Consider the following 23,845-nt stretch of genomic DNA (forward strand, 5'->3'; position numbering starts at 1 on the left):
TATGGTGTAACTCTGTAACTCATTATCCCAGCTTACTAAAACTCAACAGAAAACTCAAAAGATAATTCAATTTAAAAGCCACATCTTGTCATCTAAGCTCAAAACAAATATCACTGGATTTCTAAAACAATACTGGCATGAGATTTAGACTTATTTCCTCTCAAATAAGTGATGCTGTTCAAATGATTTTCATAATTAACATTTGCTATACACAAGTAGCATTTTCTTGGGTTATGAATATACTTTACTCCATATTGTCTTCATCCACTGTGATTTAGGTTCACCTTTTCATGTTACATAGTACCACTGTTATTTCTATTGTAATGATCAGAAAATTTATAATGTAATTAAGAATCATAACTAATATCCAACCATGAGAAATGCAAGTTATCTGACGACAATAAAAATAAATTAAATTGCATTTTATTAAGCTAAGGATTGAAGGACTCAATTTCAAAATCACAAAGAAAATGCTTCATGGCTTGTAACTGTAAGTGAATTAGAAAAGAAATGAATGAAGACAGGGCTTAGATTTATTTACCCTTTACCCACAGCTCTTCTCTTGCAGTTCTGGTGTTCAAATCAACATGAGACTTAGTGTAACCAAGAAATTGTGCAGATTGACCAGGTCCTGGATTACTAGTCACATTCCACAGCCCCATGGTGCTTGAAAGAGTGAGTTTTAAAGAAAAGGGAATCTGTACTTCAGTGGAACTCATTACCCTGAAGTCCAAAGTATAAATCAGTTGCAAAGGGCTTAGATAAATTCATGAATGAAAGGACCATAGAGGGAACAGGGAAACCAAACAGGAGAGATTATGATCTTAGACCTTAAATTGGGAAGGATCTCAGGAGAATACCTGCTCCAACTGCTTGACTTCAAGCAGGTAAAAAGAAATCCCTTCTTTGCTGATGAAGCAAGTGAAACTCCAAGAATAACTTGTCCAAACCACACAAATGGTCAAAATGAAAGGGGCTTAGAAATGAGGGCTCCTGCCCCATGAGGCAGCATGTGTTGAATTACCTTGCCATACTGATACCCACTCGGTGCGCACACTGTGCTCCAACCTGGGTGCTGATCCTGGGAGGAGTTATCCAATGGCTTGATCTGCAGGGACATTTACTTTGCATTAGAGCCTTTACCCACTGCAATATGTGTCCATGTATCACAGCAGCCTAAAAATAACAGCAGTTTTGTTTTTCACAATTAATCTTCTTTTAATTAAAAGTGGATTGCTGGTGGGGCCTCCCTGGTGGAGCAAGGGTTAGAGACAGCACTAACAAGCTACTGCCAGCCACTATGGTGCAAGTTCGATCCCTGGCCAGCCAGGAAGCAACCCACAGGGCACAGCAGACCTTTCCTGCCTACCAAGATCCAGAAGATGCTTCAACATCTCTACATTCCAGGCTCTAAATTTAACCTACACAACTGTTTAAAGTTTGTTATAATGACATATTATGAGGACTTTAGATTCGATTAGCAAAGAAAAAAATGCATTAGCCTATATACAAAGTACCTTTGCTTTGGAACAGTCTATAAAATGGACATTTGAATGTACACAGAAGAACCAATGATGAGTCTTGAAAGCATAAATAGTAAACCCGAAATAAGACAAGAGTCACTGAGAATGTTTCTCACATAGTCTACTCTGTGATTCTGGAGCAAGTCATTTCATCTTTCTAAAGATTCGTTCCCTCATGTGAAATTATGAAGAAATTCTAATAGTTTGCTCCTTTCCAGCATGTAAATATACTTCATTAACTACAAAGTCCTATACAAATACATGGAAATGCTATTATCAAAGCAATAATGCCTTATTGTATATATATATATATATGTGTGTGTGTGTGTGTGTGTGTTATATATGTATACATAAATGATCTCTATTGAAAAACAGCTTCCACAAAATAAGTTTATATAGTTAGAAATAGTTATTCATAAGTTAATTTTGCTTTTTACAAACCCATCCATATGCAGTTACTACTGAAGGTGTTTCCTACTGGTAATACTCTTTTCATGACATTACCACCTACAGTTGCCTTTCGCACTTACCCTCCGCCCATCCCATGCTTGGAAATCTCTCCTTCCTCACTCATGAACCTTCCTGTTTTATTTTTGTTGTTGTTGTTGTTGTTGTTTTCCTTTTTTATTACATTATTTTATATATATTTTTACATCATTTTTCATTTTTGTACAATGTATGCATTTTCACCTTGGTTATAGTCCCCGTAAAATTCCCAGCCCCTCCTTGTTTTGATCCTACTACCCCCCTGTAGTGTGTCGCTGGTTTATAGTTGCTTATTGATTTTGATTTTTACTTTATTATGATTAGTCTATTTCCTGATACCATGGAATGTTACTCAGCAATCAAAAAAGATAAACTCATGTCATTTGCAGCAACATGGATGGAGCTGGAAGGGCTCATGCTCAGTGAAATAAACCAGAAATAAAAAGAAAAATACCGGATGGTCTCACTCATAGCAGGAATTTAGAAAACCTAAATAAGGGTAACTTCCTTTTTAACCCACCCCTCCAGGACCCTTATCTCTGCTTTCCAAGGGCAATGGAAAAAATTCTCATAAACACATTTACTATGAATGGCTAATAATGAATCCCCAAATCTTTTGCAGCAGTATAAGATTTATTTATTCATGCATACAAGAACTGGGGTACAGGTCAGACACGCGGGAGGGTGAGAGGATTCACCAGAGGCAGAGCAGGGAAAAGAACAGGCAGACTGACTGAAATACACTGCTAAGGGGAGCAGCGGGCAATACAGGAGAGGTCTGCCACGCCATGGGGGATTCTCGCCGGCCAGCTGGGATTGAACCCACACTGCAGAGGCTGCGGACAGCTCCACAGCACGGTGCTCAATTGCCTGCACCGCTAGGGGAGGCCCCTTGTGCAGCAGTCTATTAATTGCTCCAGGCAAAATACCTAAAAGATGCTTTAAGCGAAAAAAAAAAAACTCACAACAAAGGAAATTCAGAATCTAAAGTAGAGTGACTAAAAGACAGCATGGAACTAGAAACAATGTATGGTATCCCGTTAACATGTTTCTTGGACTTGATGTTTGCTTTGAGGTCCTTTCTTATTTTGAGAATCTTCTACTCATATTGACTAGAGAAATAATTTTATTTTTGTTCATTGCTTATATTTTCACTCAATTCATCTAGAGAACTGAGAAGCTCTTTCTTTAGTTTTTCTCTATGCACACTGTCTGATTTGCAAGTAAAGGAACCATATGATACATCTTACATCCTGCTTAGAAATCTTGTTAGCCAGATTCCTCAGTTCATGCACATTTTCTAGATTTTTTTTAACTTCCTATCACTGAAAACAAAATGTCTCCTTTGCTCTTGCTTCCAATAACATGTCCTTGCTTTCATTTAGGCCCTCACAGACAGCTTACTTGAAGCAAAAGGAAGCTTTTCCTAAAAGTTTCATCAAGGTCCTTCTACCTTTCATAAGCTATCTGGAGCCAAAGACATGGCAGGGGTTTTGATTTTGTGGAAACATCCTAGTACGAGTAGAAAGTGTAGTAACTATCACTGCATAACACATTAAACACAAAGCCGCTTAAATAATAACCATGTTTTTAATCTCATGGATCTGTTAGGTCAGGAATCAGAAAGGGCTGGCTGGAGAGTTTGTGAGTTCCTCAGAGCTACAATTGGTCTCATTCAGTGGTACCAAGCTGGTGCATGGGCGGGATGGAAGGCCCAAGCCGGCTTCACTCACACCTCTAGCACCTGAGTGGGGATGACTGGATAACTTAGCTCAATTTTTTCCAGAAAATATACATGGCATTGCTGGCAGAGTAGTTTCACAACAGTTAACTTATAAAATTCTCACAAATTTTGTCTCAAATTATTCCAAAAGAAACTGGTAGAGCTACATGGTATCTAAAATGTAGCCTCAGAAGTCATAGAGCATAAATTTCAGTGACTTCCCAGATTCAAAGAGAGGGAAATTAGATTCCCTCTCTCCATGTGCATGCAGAATGTCAAATAAATGTGGCCATGGTTTAAAACTACTGTACTATATAATTATTTCACACCTGTCAAATTGGCAATGGTAGTCATAATAGTAGCTGTGTTGTATAAAAAATAGTTTATGTTCTAAATACATGCATTATCCATACAATCTATATAAAACCCTATGAGATAAGAACTACTGTTTCCCCATCTAAAATGAGGAAAGTGAAAGGACAAAGAAGTCAAGATTTGGGGGGTATATTGGTGATATTGCCAATTAAAAAGACAAACCTAGATATACTTAGATCAAGCTACATAGCCTATATTTTAGTTCATGTAATTTCTTGCCAGGAAGAGATCATTTATATACAATGTTCTTGCAAATTAAATCAAAATGTAAATGCATCAGGGGAAAAAATTTAATAACTTTTCCTCATAACCAAAGCAATATTTTTTTATTGTAACAAATGAGAAAATGAAGGCAAAAAGAAAATAAATACTATCAATAGTGATGGAAACAAAATATAAGGAATTTATTATTTTGTATGCTTCAGCATAAGGGGCTGGACAAAAAATATAGGGACAATGTTATCAGTTTTATTTCCTTTATTTAGAAATTGAATTGAAATAATGTTAGCAGAATGTTAATAACTGCAAAATCTTATGTATTTATATGAATAGTTTTGACATAGATTTTAATTTTCCCCAAATAAAAATTAAAAGCCTCAAATATCCATAACACACAGAGAAAACCACCTGAAACATCTTGGTGTGTATCTTTTCAATCATTACAAACCACATGAACACAAACACATGCACACACACGCGCGCACACACACGATATCACAGTATACACTGTGACCTGTATTTTCCATGTGACCAAATGCAGGAAACTATTTTCCTATTTATAATATTATTTGTAATGGAATCATGGTGTGTAAATATGATGATCCCTATTGATGCCATTTAGCATTTTTAAATTAGAAACAACGCTCAGATGAGCATTATTTAAGTTGAATCTTTATTCACATATCCATGATTATTGGGTAAACATTCATTCCTCAAAGTGCGAATCATGTGAGCAATGGTCATGTAATTTGCAAGGATTTATATCCAAGCAAATTATAAAGTAAAATTAAAATATGTGCCTATCTATACACACATTTGTGCATGTGTGTGTCTGTGTAGGGAAGAGGAGGGGGGTTTCTAGAGAGGGAAGGAGGGATGGAGAAAGGAAATGGGGACAGAGAGAGAGAGAGAGGAGACCAGCAATCTCCCTGTTTTATCTTTTGGAGGACTGTATGTAACATTGCTATAAGTTAGGCACCTGCAGTGCTGACCTCTGACTCTCATGAAACGCATCCCCATGGGAAAGGCAAGTTCTGAAGAAAAAAAAGCATTAATAAAATTAAGCCCTAAAACTATAGTGCTGTGTGTCCAGGTCTACTGGCTTATCCTAAAATAATTGGCTCATTAAATAGCCAGTCTGGCTTAGCCCCATTATCAAAGACAAATAGCAGAATAGTCTCCGGGCTTGCATGCTCCCTAGATATACCAATTATACTCTGGATACAATGCAGTGGATACAGTGTGTTTTGATATTGGGAAAACACTATGTTGGCGTTAAGATGAATGCTGTGATCTGGGCACACACAAACAGTGGGAAGGGAGGCAGCACTGAAAGGCATGACATGGAAAAGCGAGAGCGGCAAGAGCTTATTAAGACAGGGCAAGGGTTCAGTCCCTTGCTTTACATATGTGTAATTTTCATGTTCATTTGAGTGGGTTTTGTGAAAAGGGCAGTGGTAATTTGAGTGAACACAAATTCTATGCCTAAGGAGATGACTATCATCAAGGAAACTACCTGTCATTATGCAGGTCTGCCACCCCATAACAAAATACCACGCACCCCTAGTCACCCTTACCCCCAAGACAGAACTGGAACAATGTCGACAAGGAAATTATCTAAAGTCAATGATTTCCTAGGCGGTGTAGTAAAGAAACGTCCCCACGTCAGCCACAGAACCTGCTTTCTGAGGCACATATAAGGCCATAAATTGAATCAGATTAAGGAAAAAAATAGCTGCCTGATTGTTCAGGTACTCACAGGAGACGCTCAAATATAAGTAAACTATGTCAATTACATGTAAATAGTTCTTACTCCTGCCAATGCAGATAGTAACTATAGGTAGAATTTTTTTTTAAAAGTCAAATAATATCTTTATCATTGCTTTAGTACAAATCCATCCTGTTGAATAATATTTCTACTGGGTCATGCAACTCTTAACCAGCTCAGTTAAAAGAGGAATATTGGTCTTCCTACTCCTATTCTAGTGCTCTTTTCATTACAGTGTGAGTTCTCTGAAACAAGGTAGATTTGTAATCAAATTAGCTTTCAGATTACCACGTGGAACATGGAAAAGTTTTTCTTAATTTGCTAGCTATTGTCTCTTACTTTTAGACGTCACCCTCAATTTCTTCACATAAATAACTGCCTTCAATCTAAAGTCATATTGTTTACACCATTACACTGAAGAATGCAAGAACCCTAGATTCTTTCATTGTAGTCACACCCACCCTCTTTTACATGTGAAGATATACTCTTTTAGTTAGGTCTTGTTTCATCCTTCTTCATAAAAAAGTATACGGCGTGGAGTCACGTCAAGTATGAACTCAAATTCTAGTTAAATAAAATGTATTTCATCCCTTCAATGGAATGCCACATATTCGTTACAAGTTATGATGGACATACTTTCTAGAAGTGTCCAAATTTACATGGCAGGGCATATAAAATATGTTGTAGCAGGAAAGACAGACATCAAAGCAGTATAAACATTATGTTGTGATTTGTATTTTTAAATATATGAATGTATATATGTATACATGTAATATATATATACATATATATATATATATCTCCACATACAGAGAGAAAATGATCTGAAAGAACAGATGGCAAAATAATATGGCCAGTTATCTGCTCTGAACAATGGGAATAAGTGTGGTTTTAATTTTTTTTCATATGTCTGTTTCATATAGTTTTCTGATTTACCTGTATAATATATTTTAATTCTGAAATTAATTAAAATAACCAATAATTTTCATGTTATTATGAAATCTTAAGTTTTTTTTTTTTTTAAATCTGAAGCATGAATGACAATATTAGGTCTGGGAACTTCAAGTGAAGGTAGTTACTTTCAAAACAAAGCATTACTTAGAACTAAATGTAAGTAATCAACCACACTGAACTACTACCATTGTTTTATTTATATTTTAAACATAGATGTTTATGTTTACATGTTTACACAAGAGCTGGGGTACAGGCTAGAGGCGTGGGAGGGTGAGAGGATTCACCAGAGACAAAGCAGGGAGCAGAAGAGGCGGATGGACCAAGGTGAGCAGTGGGCACGACACAAGAGGTCTGCCGCGCCATCTGGGAATCTCCCTGGCCAGTCGGGAATCGAACCTGTGCTGCAGAGCCTGCAGACAGCCTCACAGCGCTGCGCTCAACCCAGTGCGCCACCGGGGATGTCCTACCATTGTTGGAAAAATATGTAAATCGTAACCTCTTTTTACTTTCTCGGTCTCAATCTTTATTTTTTTTCCATTTTTCTATATTATTGATTAAACAGAAACCCAATTATACATTCCTTTACCTTATATCTTATACCATCTCAATCACTATTTAATGTACCCCCTCCCTTTCACATACTGCACACTTCACTGCATCTTCCATCTCTGAGCATCATCCGCACTCAGCCTATCCTTCTGCCTGCTTTGGACAGGAGGACCAATTCTTTCTTGGTGTAGCTGTGATTTTGCTTGATAGACTCTATCTAACTTCTGACCATCTAGATGCAGAGTAGGAGCCTGGGCCTCTAGAGTTTGATTACATGGAAATTTCAGAGGCATTGCACATTCTACAGCTATTTGACACCCCCATCCCCCCTTCCTTTTTGAACTTTCCAGGTTCTACATTCTCCCATATGTTCCAAGAGGCTCCAGTGTGTCTCAGAAGAAAACTGACATTTTGGAGTACACATTATACTCCTGGTTTTATAAGCAGTGCCCATGACAGGTTGTTTGTCTCACTCTGAACTCCAGCCAAAGCAGACTTCTACATTAATACAGAGAATAATGGAGTTCTCCCTGGTCCGTCCCTCTGCCTATGTTTTCCTCAATCTGTCTCTAACTCAATCTGTCTCTCTTAGTTTGACTCTGGGTTTTTGTTTTTTTTTTTTTTTTTTTTTTTGGTCTGTAACTGTGCAAGCGTGTTTTTCTCTTTGCTTCTGTCTTTCTCTCAAACACATTGTTTTGACTGTATCTCAAAGGATTCAGAGAGTATTTCTAGGAGTCAAGCCTCTGAGATATTGAACTCCAATAGCGCTCTGAGACTTTGATTGATCTGATTCCTTCACCTTGGTGTTCGCTGTGTCATCTGTTTCTCGTGCCCAGCTCCCCCTTGCACACAGTGGGGAAGTTCACCCCCTGATGGATGTTACACAGGGAATATGTGTCTTTTACTATTTCACGGCTGCAGCCTCCAGCACCCTTACATAGTTGTAAGCCCAGCATGAACTCAGCAGGTGTCACTTTGACATCAACAACCCTCTACATCACCCAAGTGGACATTTACAGATGAGAAATCATCAACATAAGGACATAATCCTTCCTCTGGATAAAAGGGCTTATCTTCTAAAAGGTCAAAAAAGTCCATCTCTAAAAGCAGAAACATACCAGTGCCCTTTAAAGAGCTAGTCTCAACAAATATATTGCATCTGTTTGCTACCAAAAATGAATGATTAATCACATAAATAGTCATTGAGAAAGATGAAGACAATGGCCCTGGATTTTGAAACTGTATAGTCAAGAGAGGAATCCACAATAGAAAAAACAGCAGGAGATGGTATCCCTTTTTACATAGAAGCTAGCAATTCCTTTTAAGTGATGATAATGGCAAGAACATAAGCCCTTTTTAAAAATAAATTTATTGACAATAACAACCACAACCAAATACCATCTGCCTCCTCAGGCCTACAGGAGGAACAAACAACAATGCATGATATCATGCTGTACATTCAGTGAAGTATATTATAAATAGTATGCTTCATTATACAGAACTACATGATTTAGTGTCTACTATATACCAGGCAGTGTTTTAGATTTTTAATATGCATCATTTCATTTAGTTATCACAGTCATCTAAGACAAGGTTATAATCACCAGCTATTTTTAAAGCAAAGAAAATTTAGGCTCAGAGAGGTCATAGAGCATTCTCAGTACAACACATCTAACAAAGGAAAAGTTAGCTACAGCATATGTATTAAAACATGAAAATATTAATGTGTAACTCAACACAGCCAGGTAGAAAGAAAAAGGTGGATGAATGATGCTCACATTTCTTTTTCTTCCAAAAATTAGGCCTGATTTGCCAATCTCCTAAGCCCATATCCCTTCTAGTGTTTCTTTGATTAGCCTGTACCCACCTCAAATAAACAATCCATCTAATTACTGCTTTCTCTCAGCACCCACAACCACTAACCTCACTTTCACATAGACATTTTAAAATTACTGAGCAAACAGCATCTCATAACTTCAACTGTATGGCAGTCAATTGTGAGCTTGGAAATAAAGTTGTCTTAGAGTGATAATAAGTCTTACTTTGCAAAGACTTGATCTTTTTGCTGTAGCCCAAGATATCTATTGGTGTAACATTGACTCCAAAAAAGAGACAAAACCAAAACTCAAGCTGCTAATTCTTCTTCTAAGGTTTTAAGCAATCTATTCCTCTTTCTCATCAACAACATTAGCTCTTCCCTCTTTCAGTTTGAGCCTTTATTTCTCAAAAATATGTCCGACTGCCTGTCTTCCAAAAAGCAGCTCAGATTAGTTAGTTCACATCCATTCTGACCACTTACTCTCCCATTAGGATTGAGCTATTTATTATAAAGCTATTTTACCACCATTATATGTAGTTTTAGAGTTTGCCCCAAGTTGTTTATTTAAATACTGTTTTAGAGAAGTCGCAATGGTTTATAACATTAAATAACTTTCAGTTATACAGAGCTATATATAAATTGACATCTAGATACACTACATCATGATCCTCACCAAAAGTCTAGTTTCCAACCATGATCATAGGCTTGATCCCCCTTAACCCATTTTATTCAATCCCATTCTCTTCTCCTTGTAATAAATACCAATCTGTTCTGTATATCTGAGAGTATGGCTTTGTTTTGTTTGTTCCTTTGCTTTTGTTTCTTATTATTCCACATGAGTGAAATCATACATTACTTGTCTTGCCTAGACTGCCTTATTTCAAGTTGTTTTATTTCTATATGTTGATTGTCCATTGAGTAGATAGTAAGCTGACCTAGTGAAAGTGACACTGAAGTTGACAACTAGACTAGAAAATGAAAGTTCATGAGCTGTTAACAAACCATGGGGACTTATGCAGCTTAATCTTCTAATCTATTAATTTAGGCCTTATATGTTTTCAAAGGACTTCAAGACTTCCTTCAGCTTAAGAATTATATTATTATTTTTAAAGATTTATTTAAATCCTTAAATTTAACTGGGGTACAGGCCAGATGTGTGGGAGGGTGAGAAGAGGTACCAGAGACAGAGTGGGGAACAGAACAGGCAGACTGATGAAATACACTGCTGAGGAGAGCAGCGAACGAGACAGGAGAGGTCTGCTTTGCCATGTGGGACCCTCACCACCTGGCTGGGATCAAACCTGCACTGCAGAGGCTGCGGACAGCTTCACAGTGCAGCGCTCAACCGCCTGTGCCACCAGGGGAGGCCCAAGAATTATACTATTATAGATTTTTTAACTCCTCTGTAATGTTTCTCCTACTAGGGAACGTAAGTTCATTTTCTTTTACTAATGGGTATTAATTCACACTCTAGATCCTGATGAGACACATAAATCTACTTTCATTAACTACGATTGGTAATATGATTCTTGAAAATGTAAAAAAAAATTCATTCAAGATGTTGTATATTATATTGAGGAATGAGGTATTTAACATCTGGTTCCATGTACTACGAAATATTTCCAGCAAACATCTATAGAATTACTTAAAACATTATTTAATATTTATTGAGTACTTACATGGCAAAGTTTTGATCTACTAGAGCAATTGACAAACATAGTACATGACATCAAAGAACTTCTATTGGGGAAAGGTAGAGACAGTAATGTTCAAATAAATTAAATTGTATATTGTGTCTGAAGATGTTCAGTGTAAGTAGAAAACTTCAGGGGGGGTGATTTTGGAAGGGGTGCAGTTTTGAACATAGGTGTAGGAAAGCATTGACAGAAAAAATGAGATTTGAACAAAGACATAAAGGAGATGACAAAGAAATCGAGGTTGGTATCTGGAGGTGAGAGACTCACATACATATCTGGGAGAAGAGATTCTAAACAGAGAAGCAAAGACATGCAAAGATCCCGGAAATTAACATTGACATGTCTGAGAAATAACAAACAAAAGAGGATGACAAGAGTAGAATGACTAAGAGTGAGATTAGGGAGAGGACAGAGTAGTCACTGGGGCTTGATCATGAATGGTTTTAAGGCCATGAGTTTACTCTGAAATGTTTTTAAGTTTACTCTGAAATGGTTTTAAGGCCATGAGTTTACTCCTTGAGTTTACTCTGAAATAAAGTTCATTGGAGGGTGTTAAACATTGGAAAGTCATAATCAAACAAGTTTAAACAGTCACACTCATGCTGTGGTGAAAAAAAAAAATGGTGAGAGGTGGGCAACAAGGGTGAAAGTAGAGACTCAATTAAGGTTAATAAAATATTTAAGAAGCGACAATAGTGATTTGGAATAGTTCAATGGACATGGAGGTGATGAGAAAGTCAAATTATGGATATATTTGGTAGAGCCAATGGGATTTCCTAATGGATTTAGAAAGCTAAATGGGGAAGTAATGCTAGAATCACAGCTAGAATTATAGTTATACTGGAATAAGAATTATAGCCAATTCATAGTACTTACTGCTTAATAGAAGCCATTCTAAGTGCTGTATGTGCATAAACTTATTAAGTCATCGAAACAACCCTATGAGGCAGGAGCAGCTCTTATCCCAAAATATAAATGAGGAAACTGAGGTACAAGTAACCTGCCTGAGGTCACACAACTAGAAAGGCTACAGTACGAATTCTAATTCAAGCAGTGTTATGTCAGTGTCGATGCTTTTTCAAGTCTATAATATATTCTATTTTATTGTTCAGAGTGCAGCACAAATAGAGGTACACATAAGGATAGAAGTTCCCAGTTTCTTCGATTTTAGAAAAAATATTTTCAACTGAGAGCTCAACTCTTCATTGTCCTTGCCATTGACTTCAGTGATCTCTTAGTAATGTACATGTCAAGGTACAAGATCAAGTGTTATCAATACATCCAGGGCAAAGCCTAATGTTGTTTTGAATAAATAATGTTCTTCAGAAACATCAGAATTGTTCCAGTGTGTATTTAGAGGAAACAATGAAATATAGCTAACCATTCCAGAAAAAAAAAAAAACATTAATATTTCATGTAACAGGTTTCCCTTTATATGCTATAGGAAATCTCCAAGGACTTTTCAAATTTATCAATTCTTTGGATACCAAGCCAGGGTAGATATAAGCTACTGTGCCCTTTTTGTAACTCAGAAACTGAGTGTTCTAAAGTTCACTGGTTGATCCTAGACACTGATCCTTGTCTGGGAAGTAAATAGATGACACATAGAACACAAAGAAGTTGTAGATGTGTGTTCAAGAAATTAGAAGATCAAAGAAAGGAGAAGGGTAGTAGGAGTATGATTTAGCATCATGTGTTACACTCCTCCCTATAAGGTTAATATGATCAAGAAATAAAAAAAATCCATGCAGTATTAAATGTATGGTATTTAAGAAAATAATAGGCTTGGGGCATTATCCTCTGATTAGACCATGCTTGTAGTATTTTACTGACTTCTGGCCATCATGCCTTCAGAAGGCTGTGCTCTAACTGGGAATGTGTTCAGGAGGAGAGATCGGAATAGAAACCACTTGAGATCTAGTCAAATAATCATAATCACTAACACTAAGCACTTATCATGCACTGATAAGTCTTACCTGTATTATCTCTTTCACAGCTCACAGCAGCCCTTTGACCAAGGCTACTCTTTGAGGCTAAGATATTTTATATAACAGTCCAAGCTCAAACAACTAACAAAATGTGGTGCCAATATTTCAACCAATTTCTGGATGATTCCACTAGACCAGGTTGGACCTTAGTGAAGGAAAAAAGAGCACCTACTCTGTGCCGACCCTTTACAAAATTATCTCATCAAATTCTCACAATTCTAAGAAATACTTTTCTTACTTTAACAATGCACAAATAAGGAATCAGATGAAATTTACACATGGATACATAACTAACCTATAAGCTGAATATAAGCAGACTATAAAATGAAGAATGAATGGAGACATTAGGGATGTTTACTCAGAGAAGAGGAAAGTCTAGAATATCCATTAAAGATGAAAGTACAGAAAATTCTAAGTTTGAAAACTATTGGTATCTTTCAAATTTAAAATTCTAAGGCCAGGGCCTCCCTGGTGATGCAAGGGGTTAAGCATCGCACTATGAAGCAATCCACAGCCTCTGCAGCACAAGTTCATTCCCCAGCCAGCCAGGGAGAAGCCCACATGGCAAGGCAGACCTCTCCTATCTCGCCCACTGCTCCCCTCAGCAGTGTATTTCAGTCAGTCTGCCTGTTCTGTTTCCCACTCTGTCTCTGGTGGATCCTCTTAACCCCCGCATCTCTGGCCTGTACCTCAGCAGTTGTATGCATAAATAAATAAATCTTTAGAAAAAATCTAAGGCCAACTCATCTTGCTACATGAGTCATTTCCATTACCACATATGTGTACATGCATTCATTTAAATATTTTTTTTTACTTATTTTATGCCTGGATAACAACCACACACTAGAAATAACAGAAATAACAAGACAGATAAGATACTGGCTCTTAGGGAACTTGCATTGTTATTGTAATTTCTTTTACTTCACCTTCTGCCATCCAAAAGTCATATCAAAAGTCACTTTTCTCTCTTCCCCAGGAATCTTCAGTAATAGAGTTACTGCTCCTCCACATTCCTCCAAACACGTACTGCTGGTATTTATTTATTCTTCCTGCATTCTATTTCTTATTATTTTTACTGGTAATGAGCTATTTCTTCTTATATAAGTTCATTCACTCATTTATTCACTGGTTACTTAGTGAACACCTATTATATGCCCAAAGGTGTTCCAGGGGCTTAGGATACAATGGTGGTCAAGAGTGACTCTACAATATCTTTCTGTGTCTCAGGTTAATTATAACTTTACATTTATCTTTCTATCCTATCTTCCTCACTCCTTACCTAGCTAGCTGATCCTGGTGCATCGATGTGGAACACATTTGGGCCTCTCAGAGCAGAGTTCGAAATCTATCTAGCTAAATCTCCGATCGATCCAACACATAAAGCTCATATGCTAATCCCAGGTGGTTGGCCATGCAGGTTTAACTAGGATATATACAGTAAAGGTAAATTTACTACTTTTCAAAATGGTCTGTTCTACTATTTCAAATTCTTTTTTCTAGGTTAAAAGTAACTCTCTCATTCTAGATTATTTACTGGTTACAATTATGCCCAACATATTTATAAAGAACAAGTTAAATCACTCTATACAATGTCCTTTCAAATATTTGAAGAAATTATATCTACTGTTTGCCTCACCTTCTTAAGGTTAAATATTCTATTCCCACAATTAAAATCCTTTCTAAACTCCTTAAACACCCAGAACAGACTTCTTTAGTATCATTAAGCATACATTTATCTGGATTCATTTGTTTATTTAAAGATAACAAGAGTATCTATTAGGCTAGTGTGACTCCCTTCATGATAAAAACAAAGATAGACTTCAATATTCTAAGGATATCAATCTCATCCTAATTAGAGAATTGAACGTTTTACTAAGAAGTCTTTTGGGTACTTTAGGGTACTGAGGAAGAGGCCAAAGGAGCAAATGACTTCCTAGCATGAGGATAAGATGGAATTCTAATATATACACACACTAGTGTCATATCTGGGAATTTAGTGCCCTGCTAACTTGAGGACCTGAAAACCTTCAAGAGAGAATTCTTCTTAAGTTAAATAACAACACAACAAGCTTAACAGAGAAACAGAGTAGATGAATCTGAGTAGAACAGATTTGATTCTTAACAAAGTCCACTTGTGATTCATGTTTGAGATTTATGGAGAACAACGGAAAATGAGAAATGTTCTGCTAAGATCTTTGCAAGAAGTTGGGGTATCTACAACAGTACCTGGGTATGTCTGTCATATAAGGGGAGAAAGAGGATTGGTTGCTAATTGGCAATGAGACACAGTTCATCTTATATATCTTGAAGGCACTGGTTGATCAATTGTGAGAAGATGGTGGCATATGAGGATATATAATGCATTCTTATTTCGTGATAATTAATAGAGGTGGCAATCAGCAATGGCCAACTTATTCAAGACCACATATAGACAAGAAATGGGAAATTCCCATCAATATCTTAGCTGTGATGTGGATATAGAGATGTCATGTGATCAATCTGCAAGAAAATCAGTGTGAGATTCATGATTCTATTTTGAATACAACAGAGATTGTAACTATAAAGTATTATGAGTTAAAATGTTCATAGAGAATAGTGCTTCCTAACCAGGTTATATCAGCATCACCTGACTGACTGTTCTACTGTGAAAATTGACAAAAACTATATATAAACAAAGGAGTATGACTGTATCCAGTAAAATTTTATTTACATAAACAGATCATAATTTGCTGTGCCCTGGGATAATGTTCAATAATTACACTGGAGACAGGTACCATATGCCAAATTGACCAATGCTGCTTACATACAAGACAATTAGAAGCCATCACATTTATTAAGCAGGGAATATGACAGCATAAGACAGCCTGGATAACATTATTGTTATTTTTTTTTCTTTGTTCATAAGTCTAAAAAGAAAGTCTCACATAACCCCAGAAGTTGAAAACTAAGCTTCCTGAACACACTCTACGAAACTTGAGGAAAATAGCTTTGGGACCAATAAACTGAAGCTGTAGTGAACACACTCTTCCAGAACAGGAGGCAGACAGGTGATATAAACTGGTTCGAGAGGAGTTTCAATAATTCAGAGTGTCACCTCTCAAATGGGTCATAAAGGAGGTCCCTGTAAGGAAGGACAGAGGGTCTATCTCCAGTGTCTTTTGCTTAAGGTGCCCCGTTTTTATAATTCAAGATTAGATGAAATCCAAATGGGACTTTTCATGCTTTATACAAGAATTCTGATAGGACTGAAATGCTTCACTGCTGACAATATCTGGCTAACTTCTCCGTTCTGGAAAAATGGTATAACCCAGCTCTAAAATCCTGTGATTCCACTATTCATTCTCCTTTCACATCCACCTTGAGGGACCTCTTCAGAGATCAACAATAAGCCATCAAGCAGCAACACAATCTTGATGCATGATTAAGAAAATGGCTCTCTCCAAATTCTTCATCTCCTTAGAAAGAAAGTACCAGGCACATAACTACCCCATTCACTGGCTGCTTTGCAGCTTGTTTTGCCTTTCATCAAAATCACTTGAAGGATGTATAGGATTATATAAAGTTAAGAACCAGGGGCCTCCCTGGTGGCATGGTGGGTTGAGCGCAGCGCTGTGAAGCTGTTCACAGCCTCTGCAGCATCGGTTCAATTCCAGGTTGGCCAGGGAGATTCCCACATGGCATGGCAGACCTCTCCTGTGCTGCCCGCTGCTCCCCTCAGCAGTGTATTTTGGTCCTTCTGCCTGTTCTGCTCCTGGCTCTGTCTCTGGTGAATCCTCTCACCCTCCCACACCTCTGGCCTGTACCCCAGTGCTTATATAAATAAATAACTCTTTAAAAAAAAGAACCAAATCATTATTTAATCTATACTAGAGCCCACTAAAAGGTAACTTGGTTGTAAACCACGCGCCCTCAAGGGAAAACATACTCCTTTGCTCTTTCAAGAGCCTGTCTACCAAGCCTATTTGCTAAGTTGTCCCCCACCTAATTGAAATAATAACCACAGGCCCTGTGAATAACTATCATTGGTCGGGGGAGTGGGGCAACAAGCACTTTAATAAATTTCTTAAAAAGGAAACTTTGTTTGAAGAGTAATAATGTTTTTATTCCCTCTTAGCTATTACTTTTCAGCTTTTAAATCTTAATGTCTCATCTGGATGAGCACCTTATCACTAGCCAACAGGGGAAGGTAGTGTTTGTATTTGTATTTGCATTTATATGGCATTTTCATATATTATATCTCACACTGCTGACAGAGCAATGAATCACAGGCCTGTAGCACCCTCTCTACATGCATCGGGGGAGCAGCCATCTTCTACATGCTCTACAGCAACAAACTAATTAATCTTTCTTAATTTTAATTCATAAAGAATATGCTGTGGCCAGGGAAGCATGGAAGAGCATATATGGCTGACAGTTTATTCCCACTTTCAGGAAGTTAAAAATACTAGGAGCGCATCAAATAAGTAACCATGGTTCCTCCACAATCTGTCTTTTGCTGATGTGGTTCGCGGCAGAATCCTAGGCTAGATGGGTCTTTGCAGGTTTAATGTTACTTCAGATATTTGCCTGTCATAGGTTTGTGCCAGAGGAGAAGGAAAGCATATGTGTCTGACACACAATTACCAGAGGGACAATCAACGAATCGAGTTTGAGTACCACATCTGCGCCTCTTCAGATACAGCTCGTATTCAGTAAATATTTATGCCCTTTTTCACAAAACACACTTAAGACTCCATTTCATTTATAAGAGGCTACCATCTTGAAATTAGTTGAAGACAGGGTCCATTTATGAGTTTTGAGGTAGGGAGTAGTAACTTCTTGCTGTAAGTAGAGATGCCAACAATGTGAGACAAAATTTTCTAATCTCAGAGAGACCCATTATCCCAAATACTCTGTCAGAAATTACATATTGAGCTGGAAGCCCCGGGGGCATTTACCTATCTTATATAACACTAGACACCCAGCAAATCAACTCCCCAAACAGGAAAAATATGACCCTAAAACAGCTGCACTCCCAACAATGTTAAGAATCTCACCTCATCAGTTGAATGCAGTGCAATGAAGCTGTCCAAAGCCTCTGCAGTGCTGGTTTGATTCCCGCCGGCCTTGGAGCAACCCACATGGCTAGCAGACCTCTCCTGTCTCACCCACTGCTCCCCTCAACAGTGTATTTTGTCAGTCTGCCTGTTCTGTTCCCCTCTGTGTCTATGGTGAATCCTCTCACCCTCCCGCGCATCTGGCTTGTACCCCAGCTCTTGTATAAATAAAATAAATCTTTAAAAAATAAAAAAAAAATTAAAAAAAAGAATCTCACCTCACTTTAGGGGAGGTAGCCTGGGAATTCTTTTCAATTGTCAACAAGAGGCAGCCTTTCAGTAATTAAGGAATTACTGAGCCTGATCTTTATGGCAAGTCCCCTAGGTTTGCCTGACCCAGAAAGGACATAAAATTACAGTATTTAGTAAAATGAATAATTAGTTAAACATCAATCCCACTCTTGACCTCTCTTATCCCCTCCCTTACTTTCTGCAGATGTCCAGCTAGAGGCTCTATTCTAGATATTTGAGTAAGAAATGGCCCAAGTAAGAATCCTGTAGGGTGAAGTGAAAAAACAAAACAAAACAAAACAAACAAAAAAAAAAAAACACCTCTATCTTGGTACATTTGAAACTCTCAGGCCCAGTGCAAAATCTGCAGAACCCATGTATAACATTTAAATTAGGGACCACAACAGGAAAGCAAATGGCTGGGAGCGATAATGGGGGCCTGTGCAGTACTCCGAACTCCTCCATCTTTACTTTTAGCCAATTAAAATTAATTCCTTCAGCCTCACAGCCCAGAAATCCCAAGTTCCCAGACATGTCAAGTTGTGGTTCAATTTCAAGACAGAGGCAATTCCTCAAGAATCCCCAGCCTGACACAATCAAATAAGCCTTGTCAAAGTCCACCTAATCAAAAACCCCACACTTAATCACATCAGCTTCCTTAGCTCAAACTAGACATACTCCCATCAGGGGGACTGGAGCTCTCAGTCAATGCAGCCTGTTATTCAAATGATGTGCACTGCAGCACTCCACAATGGCACCAGGGTTGTGGGAAATCAGCTGCAGCTAATTAAGAATAGTGTGCGGCCCCCAACAGCCTGGTCCCAGACCCTTCTGGTGACCAGGGGTAGATTGTAATGCTTCCTGTATCACAGTGTGGCATAGATACCTGAACCAGGCAATTAATGACACAGTGAAATCAGGGAAGTCACAGAGTGAACGAAAAGTTAGGGCTTGCAACAGTGAAAGCAAAGCCCAGAGGAAGGAAAAGCTCAGTGAGACACCTTTGAGCAAAATTCTCAAGATATACAAACTAGTTATCACACTGGCATGCTTGCCCCTCCTCGCACCAGTACCTGTTCATGTTTCCAACATCTGCCACTTACTCAAAAGATTTGGTTTAGTGAACCAATGTCTTCCTCGGCAGTAGTAGTATTTTCTCTGTAATTTATTATAACTCTAATTTGCACTAAAGTTCAAGGTGAAGACATTTGAGGTTCTGTAGCCAATGTCAATGTGGGCAAACAAACACAGTGATAGGAAGATCTTATACAAAATTGGACCTGCAGGTCAACGATCCTGTCTCTACCATTTTCTGCCAGCATGTCTCTGAGCAAATCCCCTGCATTTCTGAGCCTGTTTTTTTCATGTCTAATAGGGATAATACTAGAAAACAATTTCTGTAAATTACATTGAACTTCATCTTGAAATAGAAAACAGCACATTCATTTGGTGGGAGGAATGGGAGAAAGAGAGAGTGAACACAGCACATTGCTTGGCACATGGAACACATTCAACAGATGCTATTTTTCCTCCTCTTCATTATCAAATAAACAGAACTGGGTAGAACCTAATATAAAGGTAGAGTATATATGAAAATAGATAGCTACAAATCCATTTTATGGGAAAATAATTCAAAAGTCGAAACCTATTAATATAGGATAATCAGTGTCATCTGGTAGGGGATACAGAAGTACTTATGAACCCACAAAATATCTGCTTATCATCTGTCTCTACTAAAAATACTTTGTTATATGAGAGCAGGTGCTTGCCTTTGTTCATTGCTGGATCCTCTGTCCTTTGAGCAGAGCGTGAAAGTCCAAAATAGTCAATATGTTGAATAAATGATAAATCCAATTGCTGGCACCCCCTTTTTTACACAAAAGCTATCTTTGTGAAAACCCATGTATAAATAAGGATATCTATTACGTGACACTTAATTTATGTGGGAGATCTCCTATGGTGAACCCTTGTCTTCTATTTGTTAATTTGGGGAATATTTATTGGATACCTGTGATGGACCCAAGGCTTTGTTAAGGATGAGAAGTAATAGCAAAAAAGACATGTATTTCTTGCCCTTCTAGACTTTAACTTGCAATGGAAAATCTAAAACTAAATAATAATAATAATCTTCAGAGTAATATCAATCTTGATTTGGAATATTTTAAAAATTACATATTGTGTCTACTTAAAATAGTCACTCCACATTAAAATGATCACTACCAATGAGGCTTAGTGCCTACTTTTGACATTTAGGCCCACATTAACTAGTTCTCATTTATGTGGTTCGATTTCCAGTATTTTTGAAAGAGCGTCTCTGGACACACATAAACTCTCAGTATACTTTACTCTTTACACCTGAAATTTCCTTGCTGCATTATCCACTCTGTATTTCCTCCAGTCTCACAAGAAGATGTACTCCTACTTTCAAGACACAAAGACAGCTCCACTGGTGCTGGTATAAAGTTTCCTATTGCTGCCACAAAAAGCTGTTACTAGAATCTCAGGGGCTTAAGTAATAGAAAATTTAATCTTACTGTTATGGAGGCTGGAAGTCCAACATAACTTTCAAAAGGCTAAAATCAAGGTGTTGGCAGGATTGTGTTCCATTCTAAACATCCTGGGAAAATCTATTTCCTTGTCTTTTGCAGCTTCTAAAGTCTCCTGATAAATGTCTTGACTCCTGCCCTTCCTTTCCACCATTTTCCAGAAAAAGATGGGACAGGGCCTCCTAACTCATAGAGTAGAAAATGCCACAGGAACTCACCTTGGCCCACCTTATACCCTAAATCCACAAATGTCTGTTATTACTTATGTCCATGGGTCATGCCATCAAATGTTGATGAGACAAAAGTTCCAATTCCGACTTCAATTTTCAGTGCGCTAGGGTAAATAATAGGTCCGTTGCTGTAGACCCCATCATGAAAATTGATTTACCACAGCAGCACAGCAAATAAAACATAGCTCCTACAGGATGGGTCTTCAGCCACAAAATTTTACATGAGACTAGCAAGTGGTAAATATTGGGGCCTGGGAGGAGGGCCGAGATTAAAAAACAGCACCTCCTACAGGAACTAAAGGCATTAGGTTTTGGGGGTGTGCATAAGAACTGAAATGCTGCTCAAAAGAAATGAGTTGGGCACCAAAATCAAAGGCAGCTTCAGCTATGGGGCTAAGAACTGAGATGTTCAAGCAGGTATGATTTTAACAAAGGGGAAAGAGAAAGGATACTGGGCAAAATATTCCTGGGAGATTACTAATAATGCTATTTAATGGAAGGTATATTTGAATGAAATAGAATATTTTCAGTTCAATTTAGCCTTCAAAATTAATATTTTTCCCACAACTTTAGAGAACAAATAATTATTTGAATCAAGATTTGTTAAATAAAACAAATTTAGCTCATTGGTAATGAAAATAACCATAAGTCACCAGAGGAAGATGAGAGATCTGACCTTTTAATTAAAGATCAGCAGTTTCTAGCAACAGTGTGCTAAAGTCATAAAAGCAGCATGACCTTTAAATATTGTCACTAGGGATGTAAATTGTGTAACGTGTGTGTGTAAGTGGGTGTATTAATATAATACTGTCCCACAGCATTTAAAGATGCACAGATGTTAAAAAACAGTGAAAAAATCAGCATAATTCTCAATTATGTTAAGATAAAAAAGAAAATTGAACGTCTAGTTTAATTTAACATATTCTACAAAATGGTCCCTGAATAAAGGTCAGTTATTTATATAACTCTAAGTGTGTAAACATTTGGCTCATTTCCAATATAAAACAGCTATGTAGTTGTTTGAAAATATTAAGAATATAATTTTGTTTTGGTTTTTTCCATATAAATCAAGATGAAAATCAAGTGACTTGGCTTATTCAGTGTTCATATTGGAGGAAGGAGCAAAAAGTCAAACTAGTCAGGACAAAAAAAGCCGGTGGAATTTATAATTAGATTATAGGAATAAGTCACAGACCTTTGGTTGGGGAGCAAAGGCAGGTTTCATGGAGACTTGGAAAAAAGCTTAACAGAAAAAAGATTCCTTTATCTCTTCTTTCTTTTGGGGCCCGATGGCCTCAGTTTGGGCTGCCAAAACAATAAACCATAAAACAGGTATCATAAAATAATATTAGAAATACTATTTCTAGGGCCTCCCTTGTGGAGCAAGGGGTTAAGATGCAAACTATGAAGCTGTCTGCAGCCTCTGCAGCACGAGTTCGATCCCCAATCCCCTGCCAGAGAGGTGACCCATATGGCGCAGCAGACCTCTCCTGACTCACCCGTTGCTCCCCTCAGCAGCGTATTTCAATCTGCCTGTTCTGTTCCCCACTCTGTCTCTGGTGAATCCTTTTACCGCCTACACGCCAGTTATTGTCTGCATAAATAAATATTTAGAAAATATTATTTCTAATATTTCTGGAGGCTGGGAAATCTGAGATCAATGTAAGAACAGATTTGGTGCCTGGAAAGGTTCCTTTTCCTGGCTTGCAGATGTCTTGCATTTTCGTTGTGTCCTTACATGGTGGAAGGGAGAGATAGCCTTAGTCTCTTGCTTTACTTGTAGGGAAACTAATCCTCACCAAAACTAATTGCCCCGTCCCAGTAATTTCAACTGTAAATTCCATAACACTGAAGGTTTAGGCTTCATTGTGCATATTTGGGATAAGACAAATATTCATAGTTTATGCTGTGAGATGGCATAAATTCTCTCCTGTCTTTCTCCCTTCCCAGTCCTTATTTCTTTCCCCTTCATTTACCCACTCCTTCTCCCTCTCCTACTTCTCTTCCTATATTAGTCTGTCCCTCTGTGCCCTGTGCAGATAGCCAAAATAAGCCACCCAGTTTCTGATTGACATGATTTCCCAATTTGCATATCCAAAATAGCCTCATTGGAACTAGTGGTGCTATTTTCAATTTAATTTAATCTGCCAGTACATTGGACATTGCAGTAGATATCATGGGGGTGTTGGCCAGCTCATATACCATCTTGAAAATCTGGTTTCCCATAGTTGGGCAACTGCAGTTCAGTTAATACTATCCCCAGAGCTCAGATGACAGGGAAGAAATGGATACCTGGTCAAAAAGATATAATGGAACATTTTATGTAATAATTACCATGTATAAGCATTTTGTCAACAAGGAAATAATCAGTCTTCCTTATAAGAAAATTTTCTGTTATCTTGAGTCCTGTTCATTCAATTAGGGAGTATTCATTTTATCCTAAGATAAAACATGATATAATGCAACAGACAGAGCCTCAAAAAAGCATACATTGTAAGACATTAATTTAAAACAATACATACAATTGAGGCAGGAGATTATTGATCTTAACTATAAGAGAAACTATATGGCTTAGATGAAAACTCTAAGATTTTTTTCAATGTTGACCAGAAGTGATGCCAGCTTTACTCTAAAATGTCAG

The sequence above is a fragment of the Talpa europaea genome, assembly GCF_964194135.1.
Source record: "Talpa europaea genome assembly, chromosome: X".
Classification (NCBI taxonomy): Eukaryota; Metazoa; Chordata; class Mammalia; order Eulipotyphla; family Talpidae; genus Talpa; species Talpa europaea.